Source organism: Rhinolophus ferrumequinum, chromosome 28, assembly GCF_004115265.2.
Source record: "Rhinolophus ferrumequinum isolate MPI-CBG mRhiFer1 chromosome 28, mRhiFer1_v1.p, whole genome shotgun sequence".
In the NCBI taxonomy this organism is placed as follows: domain Eukaryota; kingdom Metazoa; phylum Chordata; class Mammalia; order Chiroptera; family Rhinolophidae; genus Rhinolophus; species Rhinolophus ferrumequinum.
In genome coordinates this window covers 14,459,411-14,471,679 of record NC_046311.1, presented here as the reverse complement: position 1 = coordinate 14,471,679, position 12,269 = coordinate 14,459,411, and the positions used below count along the sequence as shown (strand labels likewise).

The following is a 12,269-nucleotide window of genomic DNA, read 5'->3' as shown; positions in this document are numbered from 1 at the left end:
TCTCCAAACGGCCGAGGTGTGGGATCCAGCAGGACCCCAAGTCTGGGTCCCCACCAGGGCTTAGGATAGTCTACCAACTGTGGCTTTGCCCCGGCACTGGCTTCAAATCTTCTCCCCTGAAGAAGATTCGAGTGAACAAGGGCCTTTCCAACTGGGATGCTGCCGGCCAGGCGACAGCCACCACACAAGGACGCAAACGGCAAGTTTTGTGTGACAGTATTTAGGGCTCGATTTCCACCTGAAGGGCTCTGTAAATTAGCAGTTTCCACCCTCTCCAGGAGAAAGGATTTATTAATGACCTCATGCAGACACGCAGAGGGACTGAGACCATGAGCTCCTCCAATAGGAACAGCCCCAGCCTGGCAGAAAGGATGACAGCTGCTGGGGCGTGGTCAGAGACCTTGGGATGCAAAGGAGAAATGGATGCGGCTTCTCATTAAGACACAAATGTGTTGAACGTGTGAGGGTTTGGCGGGGACTTGGATGCAGAGCCCCAGCCACTCACGCTCTGGGCACCTTGGAGAGGTGAGATTGGGGGGTGGGTGCTGGGGGCTAGGAATCCTGCAGAGAGGATAGGCCTGGGAAGGGACAGGAGAAGAAGCCCCGGAGGTCCCAGGCCTGGGGCTGTGTCTAGAAGAAGCTGCCAATTTGGCTACAGGAAAAATACACCCCATTTTGCAAAATACGACATGCCACGGTTTTTGGTGGGAAAAGTTGTGAAGCTAACACATATCCATACTTTTTACTGAGCAAAGCCCCGACAGAGCCATACATTTGAATTGCACGAGTCCTCTAGTTCCACTGAAATCTCCAATGTTACTAGAAAGCACCGAGAAACTCTTTCAGGACATATATCTGTTGCCTTGATTTACTGAGGAGTTGTTGTTTTTAATGGACTGAAAATTAGCCAGTGTTCCATTGAGCGGGCTTTCCTTCTTCTAATTGCACCGGTGTCTTCATCTTCCCCAAGAAAGGCTTCTGTGGTTTGGGAGTTTGATTACTACCAATCTAATTAAAAGGCTTTCTTCTTTCCAGCATTCTAACTGAAACCTCATTAGAGCAAAACGGAATTTCTGTGGAGCGCAGCAGCATGGGACCCAAACAGCATTTGAAACTGTAATCAACACCCAGCAGTAGCCAGCCACCGCCTGAGAGTGTGGCCACGCCAGGCAGGGGATGCGTAGCAGAGGGGTCGCTGTCTGCACTTCCACTGTGTGTCCCCTTCCTCCCCTGCCCACCCAGGGCCACCCACTGGGTGGCTGCCTCAGCTCCCTCTGTCTGCACCGTGACAAGGAGTCCCACCTTCTCAGCCCGTGGGCAGTGTCTCCTCCTCCCACTTCATCCAGTGAAATCCTAATTCCCCAGGTGATGGTGTTAGGAGGTGGGCTTTTGGGACGTGATGAGCGCATGAGGGTGGAGCCTCGTGAGTGGGTTTGGAAAGGGACCCCCCAGGGCTTCCCATACCCTTCTGCCAAGTGAGGACCCAGCAAGAAGACGCCATCTCTGCACTGGGAATCTGCTGGTGCCTAATATTGGCCTTCCAGCCTCCAGAACTGTGAGAGAAATGCTGTTGTTTACTCTCTCAGTCTGGAACAGACCCTGGAACCGATGTAGTTCCTGAGCTCGTGGAATGTAACATGTGGGCGGGATTTCACAGTTCCACAGTGATACACCCATAATCACAAATGGTGACCACGTCGCAGAAGAAAGGACCAGGGCACCTGCAGAGAAGGCGGCAGGGAGATAGACTTTACCAAAGGATGAGGGGCAGAGGTCAGAGATGAAGGATGAGCCTTCAGGTTTCCGCCCACGGATCCTGAAACACCAAAAGACGGGTCCCTCCTGCTGGCAGTGTACCGGGCGTGCCCTTCAGGAGCCACTCTGGTCCCCTCTGCCCTGCCCCACACCCTCCTCCTGTCTCCTGCTCAAGGCCAGGATCAGGTGAGCAGCACTGGGCTGGGGCTACCCCCTGACTCACCCAGCTCCATCAGGGACTCCAGGGGACCCAGGAGCAGGGAGGAGAGGCTTTGGGGAGGTGGAGTGCAGTTTGGCACGAGGCAGTCCAGCCTGCTTCAGAAAGGACCTGGCAACCAGTTCCTGGAGTTGTAAACACAGGGGACGGCCTCCTGCCCGGGAAGGGCACTGACACCCCTTCCTGTCCCACCAAGAGCGCAGCCCAGGTGACCCAGCGCCTGCCGTCTGCAGAGGCAGGTCTCCCACACCTGCTGCCCACAACACACCCTCCCACACTCGGCTTCCTGCCCTTCCTGCCCACAATGCCCTGCTTCCTGAACAAGTATTCTGCCTGAGGGTCTGTGGAACGTCGCTGCACGTACTACGTGAGCCGGGCAGCTGGGGGCCAAGCCTTCGGCTTAGCAGCCGGCAGACGGATCTGCAGTCCCAGATGTCCCTCTGGCTTCAGAAAGAAGGACCTGGCTGGCAGTGCCTGCAGGTGCGCCCCTCACATTGCCAAGGATCTGTTTAGGGACAAAACCCAGTTCCTCAGCAGAAAGGAGGCTTCCCTGTCTCTCACCTAATGACCCTCTACTGACCCCAAAGCCACCAGCCTCCTGACTGCACTTGAGCTTGTCAGACATCACGAACCAGCTGATGAACTTGGATTCAACAGTCTCTTCCCCCATAAGCTGGACGGCACACTGAGCAAACACCGGGGTTCTTGGGGGAGAGGGGGTGAAACTTTCAAACTCTGGCCTGAGAGTCTGAATAAATTAGCAGGCACATCCCTGAAGAGCAGCAAGCAGCACAGGACCAAAGCTTGGGATTCAGGATTCCAGACCTTCAGGCCGCTGCCTGGCGCTTCCAGCCCTTCTGGCCCTGTCCCCACCCAGGAGGACAGCACACCAGAGACACGCCAGCGGAAAAGCCTCCGCCTCCCGTCTCAGCTCTGTAATCATCAGGCATTCAGCATCTGTGTGTTTCAGTTTTCTCTTCTGGGACATGGGGAGATAACAGCTGCCCACCACCTCCTGGAGTGGGAGAGGCGAGAGCAGCGTTGTACAGGCTGTGAAATGTGACTCGGTGCCAGTGGCTGTCCCTGTGCTCGCTGACACGTGGCTGTCCCCCAAGACTCACGCTCCTTCCTGACCCTGGGACCACACAGGAAGAGACAGGACCCCTAGTTGCCAGGGAGTCACCGAAGGCCGGTGTGGCAAAGCACGCCCAAAGCCAACTGTCTGATACCTTTTTTTCTTTCATGTGAATTTTCTTTCATTGTAACATTTTAATTACTGTCCTAAATCAGGGGTTGGCAAACTGTGTCCTGAGAGCCAAATCCACCCGCCCTATTTTTCTACTGCCTGCAGGCTAATGATAAAGTGTTCACTGGCTGGAAAAAATTTACAAAGAATAGTATTTCATAGCACATAAAAACTACATGAAATTAAATATTTAGTATCTATAAATAAAGTTTTATTGGGCCACAACCACACCCATCATTTACACACTGCCTGTGGCTTCTTTCATGATACAATTAACAGTTGAATGGTTGGGACAGAGACTGTATCCTCTTGTTCGGTTTTAATCTGACCACTTACGAAGATTAGTCAGCATTAGAAAAGAAGGAAATCTTGCCATTTGTAGCGGTATGGATGGACCTGGAGGACTCGATGCTCAGAGAGAGAAACCAGACCCAGAAAGACAAATAAGCCTGACCCCACCGTACGAGGAATCTAACATAATCCACATGGAGGCAGAGGGTTAGAACGACGGCTGCCGGGGCACACGAGAGGTATTAGTCCAAGGGTTCCAAGCTCCCTTCTGCAAGATGAACTGGCCCGAGAGGTCTCCTGTGTGGCATGGAGCCTAGTTAATGACGCTGTATGGAAGACTTAAAAATTTGCTAACAGGCTAGGTCTTAGGTTAAGTGTTCTCATCACAGAAATAATAATAATAATAATTAATAATAATAATCATGTAAAGAGGACAGGAGGATACTTTTGGAGGCGATGGTTATGTTTATGGCATAGATTGTGGTGAGGGTTTCATGGGTGTATGCTTATTTTCAAACTCATCACATTGTACATATTAAATATGTACAGCTTTCTGTATGTCAGTCATACCTCAATAAAGTGTTTTTTATTTAAAAGTACACTTTGATTTAAGTAGCCACACTTTTAAAAGTCAATCTCCCAGAATAGTTATGTATCGGCCTTAGAGTACACCCCCTCTGATAAAGTGCAATGTTCTGTCTTGCATTTCTACAGCAAGTATTCTTCTAGAAGTTATCAGGTTACATTATTCAACGGTATTTTCAGAGGTTCTAATACTTTTTCTTTGCTTTTGTGTAGACGCTGAGAAAAAATAGACAGTCGGAGATCTAATTGTGTCTATGTTCTTGTTTGCAGAGAAAAATTGCTGGATAACCTAAATTCATATTTGTGTAGCACTCTACAGTTTATAACAAGAATTACTTCTTTTATCTCATTTAGTCTTTACACCGATCATATTTTTGCCCCAGTTTTACAGCATAATAAATTCAGAGTCTGAGATTTTCCCTGAGTCAGCGAATATTAAGTCTGACAAAAGACTCCTGTCCAGCATAAGAAATAAACTCCACAAATCAATAAGAAAAAGGCAGACAATCCAGTAGAAAAATGGGCAAACGAGGAACAAGAGCATGGTCTTCGCCGCCAAGGATGTCAGAAAATGATATCTGAAAATTACGTGGCTAAGCCTTAAATAGAGTTTGCATTTTTCTAAGTGTGATACACACACACACACACACACACACACACACACCCCAAGTCAGCACACCACAGTTTTCATTCAGTAATGGGGATTGTGGGAGAGCTCCCACGTTTAACTCTATACGCCCCTGTTCTATTTGGGCGTTTTGCACCGAGCATACATCACCTTTATAATCATGGGGGAGGGGGTTGCATAATGACATCACAGTTGTGGAACAAAATAAGCTGCTGGCTCTGGGTCACACAGCTCAATGTGACAGCCACCCCTGATCTGTTCAGTTCAATACCTGTGTTTGATCCACGAGGCCACTCTGCCCCCCAGTGCCATAACAGAGGCCACTTTGGCGATGACAACGGAAACTGGTTGCCTTTGTTGTCTGTACAGCACAGCAGTTCTCAAAGGATAGCCTGGGAAGCCCAGAGTTTCCAAGATGCTCTCAGACGATCCGTGAAGTCAAAAGATTTTTCCTAATCGTTAGGAGTCACGAGCCAGCTTCACCCTCACTTCCTCGTGGGCCCTTGGAGTCTTTGCTGAGGTCACAGGACGTGTGCTGTCAGGAGCAGACTGAATGCAGAAGCCGCTAAGACAGCCCAGCTGGGCATTGAGGAGCTTTGCAAAAATATAAAATGATGCCACCTTCTCACTAAATTTGTTTTGTCTGAGGAAACAGAGTTATTTTTCATAAAATATTATGTTAACATAACACGGGTTTATTATAATTTTAAATGAATTAATGGACTTTAAAATATTTTCTTGGTGTTTATTTCTAACAGGGTAAGTACTGATAGATACAACCCATGTTAAAAAAAAATTGAGGGTTGATCCTCAATAAGCTTATGAGAGTAAAGGTGTTCTGAAGATTAAAAGCTTGGAGCCACTGGTGTAGGATGCGGCATTCTTGCAACGTCCTGGTTGTTGGACCCCAGGGCCTGGCTCTCTTGACAGGCAGAGCCCTGCTCCATCTCCGTTCTCATTTGGGGGTTGCGCAGGGTCTGTGTCTTGGGGGTACAGTGTGAAATGTCTAGACATCACAGGCAGCCCTGAGCTCTGCTACTCAGGATCTGTGGACTTGGGGTCACTGAGCTTGTCCGAGACTCCGTTTCCTTATTTATAAAAACAATGATTGCCATCTCTCTAGAACATTGCAAATGTTACACAGGTCGCACAAGAAAAGTGCCGAAAATGTGATAAAGTTCTCCACCTCTTAATGATCAGAAACAAATTCGCCCCATGCAAAGTTCCTCCAATTAAAAAAAAAGAAAAAAGACTTAGAAGGTTGGCCCAAACTGGCAATAACTCTCTACCTCCGTCCACCTTCTTTTAAAAGTGGCCCATAATTACATAGGTTTTATTCTCACTGAAATCCAGGCTTGGAAGGCACATGTCTAGAGGTCCACATTTAATTTTCTTCGCAGGGTTAATGGTTTTTCTGTGATGTACGAATGAGCAGACGTGAACCTTTTCTAGGAGAACATATGCCCCATGAGTTCCTTCAAGCTTTGGAAGCTGCCCCCGTCCAGCACCAGACGCCCAGGGGTCTCACATTTCCCGACTATGCTTCTGGATCTCTTCAACCACAGCTGAACTGTTTACATATACTTATTTCTAACCATACTGTTCAGTGCTAACAAGAAAGGCCAACGTGTTATACTGTGACCCTGTAAAACACCACACCCTGAGTGGCCTCACACTGTAGACGCTGCCCCCAGAGTCCCACGGAGGAAAAGGCTACGGCCCTTGGATAACTTCTGCCTCTAGAAACCCCAAAGTGACCGTGGACTCTTATGCTTTTTCTTAACTACCAAAGTGAACCCTCCACATCTCTAGAATCTTTGAGGAATTTTAAAAATGCAGGCACGAATGTAACACATTTTTCTGGCCTCCCAACAGGTCAGTGTATAACTCCTTATTCACATAAGCCACGGAGGACACATCTGTAGGGTAGATGTTGAGGAAAGTTTGCCTTCATTGTTTGATGTGAGCTTTTGTCTATTAGCTTTTACCTGTTCTTGCATGTGAGGTGATTTCTGTGCTGTGATCAGGGGTTAAGTCACTTCCCCCTTTGGTCTCATTCTCCCGAGCAGGGGAGACATGACATGAGGTTGCTTTTGTTTGGTCTCATTCTCTCGAGTTGGGGAGACATGAGATGATGTTTGTTGTTCTGTCCGTGTTGTGAGGTGACGGTTAGCTTAGGGTTAAAGAAATTCTTGATCTGGGGTTGAGAGAATTCCCTCTGTTCTGTCTGTTTCGCCCTCATCAGCAGATGAAGTGAAGAAGTAGCTAAGTCATATCAGGACGACATGACAGGCATGTTGCCAGGCCCTGTTGCTTATCTGGATGAGTTGGCCCTTCAGCCGGATAGACAACATTCATATCAGTAACTGCCAGATCCTTCCGGAACCGGCCATTCCCCAAGGGGGAGGCAGGAACAAGAAACTTGGCTCTAAGCTACAGCTGAGAAAAATATATAAGACAGACCCCAGTTGGCAGTGTAATTATTATTATTTCATCATGTGGTCATTTTTTCATTAGTAATTCTTCATTATTCTGACATTTTGAAGACTTCCAGCAACACAGCTTACAACAGTCAGGGACTGTCCTGACTTCCAGCCGTGGACCCGGTGAGGGCTGGCTGGTTCCCGGCCTCTCCAGTGTTGTTCCCCATGGTTAGCCTTCTTGAGAACTTATTAGCATCTAGAAACTTGTATGCACCTTATGGCTTACCTCAGAAGACATCCCAACTTCTAATAACAATAGCAATGACAACAGCAGCAACATTCTTCAGATTGTTAACACCTTGAAAACTTGTACGCAGCTGACAGCATCAGAAGACACCTTGACTTCTAACAACAACAACAACAACAAAGACAACAGCATTCTTGGGAACTAGCAAGCAGCGGTGCGGGAGACGCCTGAGTTTCTCTCAGCTGCAGACCTGACAAGGTTTTGATTTACGATTGTTCCAGGGCTGTTCTCCCCCAGTTTGGTGAGCTTGTGACATCTACTGTAATAGTTACTATCCTATAGAGCTTATTACGGCTTTTGGATACTCCTTACTGATGTTGTTTGTGTATTTAGCCAAGTGATTTTTGATCAATAGTAAACATATGTTGGGATCTCTTAAACTTATATGTACGTGTACTCCTTTGACGTGACCTTGTTATCAATGTATATAGTTTAGTCTTAACCACCTTCACTTTCTGTCACTAGCACGTTCTATTAATTGCCTTTGCCTTTTGCTATTACATATTACTAAATAAATAAATTAGCCCCATTCTAGCATGTGTCCCTCCTTGTTCTTTTACCCGCTCATCATTATGTCATACTACCAAGTGGTGGAAAACGGGCCCCTCGAGCTGACTCCTTTGGAAGGAAGTACGCATGCCCGGTGAACAGGGACAGGTGTGCCTCTGACGTTAGGGCCTTGATCTGGGCAATGCCAATGGATTTTCTTTCCCTTATGAAGCCCACCGCCCAATGTCATATTGGAGGGAGCAGGGCCACGGCCAAGCAACTCCAGCTGCCAGTGTGTACAGGTTCAAGAGGATCACCAGGGAGTGACCCCCTGCCCTGTCCTTGGCCTGTGGCATTTGCTTCCTGCTGGGTGAACTCTCTCCCCAGCACCACCCCCTCTCCCCAGGGAAGGAGAAGGGGTTCAAGAATATGCTTTTACCTGGGACTGAAATATTTTCTCTCCATTTCTGGAAGAGGAAGGACCTTCCTATGCCCCCTTGAATGACACACTTGAAGGAACAATGCCTAAGAAGTGGATCATGGGAGTGGACCCTGACAGAGAGGAGAGCCTCGTCGAGTTACAGAGCTGGACAGTGTGGGGAGGGGTGGTGGTCGGGTGGGGGCGGGGAGCCTGAGGAGAGAGAGAGATCCAGTCACGCTGGGCGAACCACAAATCATGTTTTGTCTAAGCGCTCCCTGGATGGACACAATACATATCCCTTTGTACTTAAGCCATCATCCTCCCTGAATCCGCGCCCAAGCCTCTCCTTCACAGTTTACAACAAGTACAGCACATAACCAATGTGTGACTGGACTGAACGCGACAACTGTGCACACAGCCGGATTCCTCCAAAATGTGCCCGAGTTATGGAAAGGTGTGTGGCTTCAGCATCAGGCTTTTCCAATCCCCTCTGTCAAGAAACTGGTGGCAGTACATCCCATGAAAACTGAGGTCCTCTGAAGATGTGAGACAGACATAAGGGGATCCGAGCAGAGACCTCTGAGTGGAACTGCTACAAAGGTGGGTTGAAAAGGCTGAAGAAAAGGGAAGGGGATGAGATACCCGAATGGAAGACAGGGGCAGGGTGTAAAAACCATTTTCTCGTTGTTATTTCAAGCTTCTAATGTTCCTAGAAATGACGTAGATTACCTTGTTTAATGTATTAAGGAAAAATAAGGACCACATATAAGAAAAGAATATACGAAAAATAATTTATCACCATTAGAGCACAGAAAATTAGAATTATGTGTTGCCGCACTCTCACAAGGCATGGGCAAGATGAAAAAAGATTGGAGTGCTACATGAGCACAGTGTGCTATGAATGAATGAATGAATGAATGAATGAATGAATGAATAAGTGAATGAATATTTTTAGAATAGCAAAAGCAAGGAAGGAAGGAAGAAATGAAGGCAAGCAGATAGACATCACTAAAATACGAAGTAGAGTCTGGAAAAAAGCCCACACAAGACGTCACGCTTCCCATGAGTTCTTTGTACTCTATAACTTTAAAAAAGCCTTGGATCAAAGTAAGCACTGTTTCAAAGACGAGACTATAAACTAATCAAATGAAATGAAGGGAGACTGCAGAGCTAAATAAGTAAACTTAATCAAAACGGCGCTATTACATGGCTAATGAATTACACACAGAAAGGAACAAAACAGACCCAGCTGAAAATTGCGTCAGGGGCATGAAGGGCAGCCATGGGATAATCACAGTGTGTGCAGAGGAAAAACACAGAGATTAGGTCAATTAGGGAAGAGGTTGGAGACAGGGGTGGGCGGGGAGGCGGTGGGAGGGTGAGTTAAACGATGCATCCACAACCAAAGCTGGGACATGGCAAAAACAGTAAGTGTTCCAGGATAACACACAGGAGATCTACTTTTGGTCCTAGGAAAATATTAACAGCAGACTCCATAGTCTGAACACCGTCCTGCTGCAAAACACCTAAACTTGCTGGAGGAAATCAACAAGTGTCTTTTTAAATGCAAACCTCATCTCACAAGAAAGTAAGAGAAATCCTCAAACACAAAAAAAATCCAAGAGGAAACTAAAAACACGCTGTAAGTGCAGGAGTAGGTCGTGGCAGAGCCACGGGGTGAGGAAAGCGGGGCCAGTTATATTCACAGAGCTGAGCAGTGCCTCATTGGGACCGAAGACAAGTGTTTGATCCCGCAGGTTGGGGCAGCTGAACCAAACCCCCGACTCCACATCCATCCACTGGTCCTGAGGATCTGAAAGAGCCCACTGCCACAAGCAAACAAAAAGTTTCTCTTCTCAGTCTGTACTGGCAGTGTGGACTGATAATTCCTAAAAAAAAATGCATGGGCCTTCTTTCTGATGGAGAAGTCAAATGTGAGCAACGCACAGTGCCTGGGATATCTGCAAGCCCGGAGCATAACAGAAACGCTGCTCCAGGCCAGTGAAACATGAGGGACCAGAAACAAAGAGAATAAACAAATAAGCAAACAAACAAACAAAACCCCCCAAAAAGCCCCCAAAACAAAAAGCATCTTTGCTTAGAAAATACAACCATTTTTATATCCTCCTGATGCAAAATATAAAATATATAAGTAAAAAATCTTCCATGAGCGAGAGATAGCAAACCAAATCTGCAGAAATAACCCCCAAAACTTCAGACCAGAGAATATCAAAGGGTTAACACTGAATACATACATTTAAAATGATTAAATACTTTAAAGATATCAAAAGCACAATAGAAGAATAAGTCTCTTGGAGGAAACAAGACAAAACAAGAGGAAAGTTTCTCAAAGTAAAGAAAAAGTAGCAATTGAAATAAAAACTCAATGAATGGGTTAAATATGAGATAAGAAAGGTATGAAATAATAATTAGTAAGCCGAAGGTGAACCTGAGCAATAGACCTACAATAAAGGAAAGAATGCTAAAGAGACAGAAAATATGAATACTTAAAATACATAAAGGATACAATGAATCTAATATACACCTAAGAAAGTTTCAGAAGGAGAAAATTTAAAGAAATAGTGGCTTAGAAATTTCCAGAATTGACCGACTAATCCTCAGATAAAGGAAGTATAACAAGTTCCTCAAAAGGGTAAGTATGATTCAAAAAGTAATCAAAGCTTAATATAAAGAGCTTAGAATTAATCATGCCCATACTTAGAGCAAGAAAAAAAAAACTCAATGAACTGAAAATTAATGACTTTGTTAGACCCATGAGACTTTGATACTGCAGGGGAAAGTGCCATGCTGACATCTGAAAAGACGTCCAAGCCCAGAGTCACTGACAAGATGTGCTGAGCGGGGGCAGAAACCACTGAGCCACGAACTAGGAGGAATGCTTGCACAGAAGTAATAGTGATGAATGTCTGGGTGCTGAGTGCGAACTTGAGAGAAAGAAACCTCCAGGGGCCACTGTTTTGTGGACACTCTTACTTTTGCATGGATTTGATTTCCAGGAACCCCACCAAATTCTCATGGTAAATATGTAAAATGACCCCTGACCTTGGGTTTGGTCATGACTTGTGGGATACAACCCCAAAGGGATGATGAACCATGCAAAAAAAAAAAAAAAAATCCTAAGTTGGATTTTACTAAAATTAAAAACTGCTCTATAGAAGACACTGTGACCAGAATGAAAAGACAAACTCCAGATGGGTTGAGAGTTTTGCAAAATACTTTTCTGATCAAGGTCTTGTATCCAAAACATAGGGTGGGAAATCAACAACAAGAAAACAAGCAACCTACCTGAAATATAGGCAAAAGATGTGACCATCTGACTGAAGATGGCAAATGAGCACAAGAAAGGATGCTTGCATCATTAAGGAACTGCCAATGAAAACCCGAGGGTACCACCACACACCTATGAGAATGGCTAGAATCTAAAAATAACTAACACCAATTGCTGGAGAGGAAACGGAGCAACAAGAACCCTCATTCACTGCTGGTGGGAATGCGACATGGCGTCGCCACTTTGGAAGACAGTGTGGTGGTTTCTTACAAAATTAGTGTGGCCATAGTAGCCGACAACTACCTTCCTAGATATTTACCCAATATTTGAAAACTTATATCTGCACAAAAACCTCACTGTGACTGTCCATGGCTGCCTTATTCATAATTGCCAAAACCTGGAAGTACCAAGATGTCCTTCAGTAGGTGATGGATAAACAAACTAAGAAACATCCATATGAAGGATTATTATCAATGGATAATATGATATGAGCTATCAAACCAAGAAAGATATGGATGAGTCCTAAATGCATGTCACTATGTCAAAGAAGCCAGGCTGAAACAGCTATGATTCCAAAGATCAGACATTCTACAAAAGGCCAAACTATAGAGAGAGCTG

The 12,269-nt window shown here is 45.9% G+C and overlaps 1 protein-coding gene across 2 annotated transcripts in view; it reads right to left on the bottom strand.

Moving 5' to 3' along the window:
* Window positions 1-12,269, bottom strand: part of LOC117018979 (neuronal acetylcholine receptor subunit alpha-7) — a 71,660-nt gene that overhangs the window by 41,922 nt on the left and 17,469 nt on the right. The gene's annotated exons all lie outside the window — the stretch shown is intronic.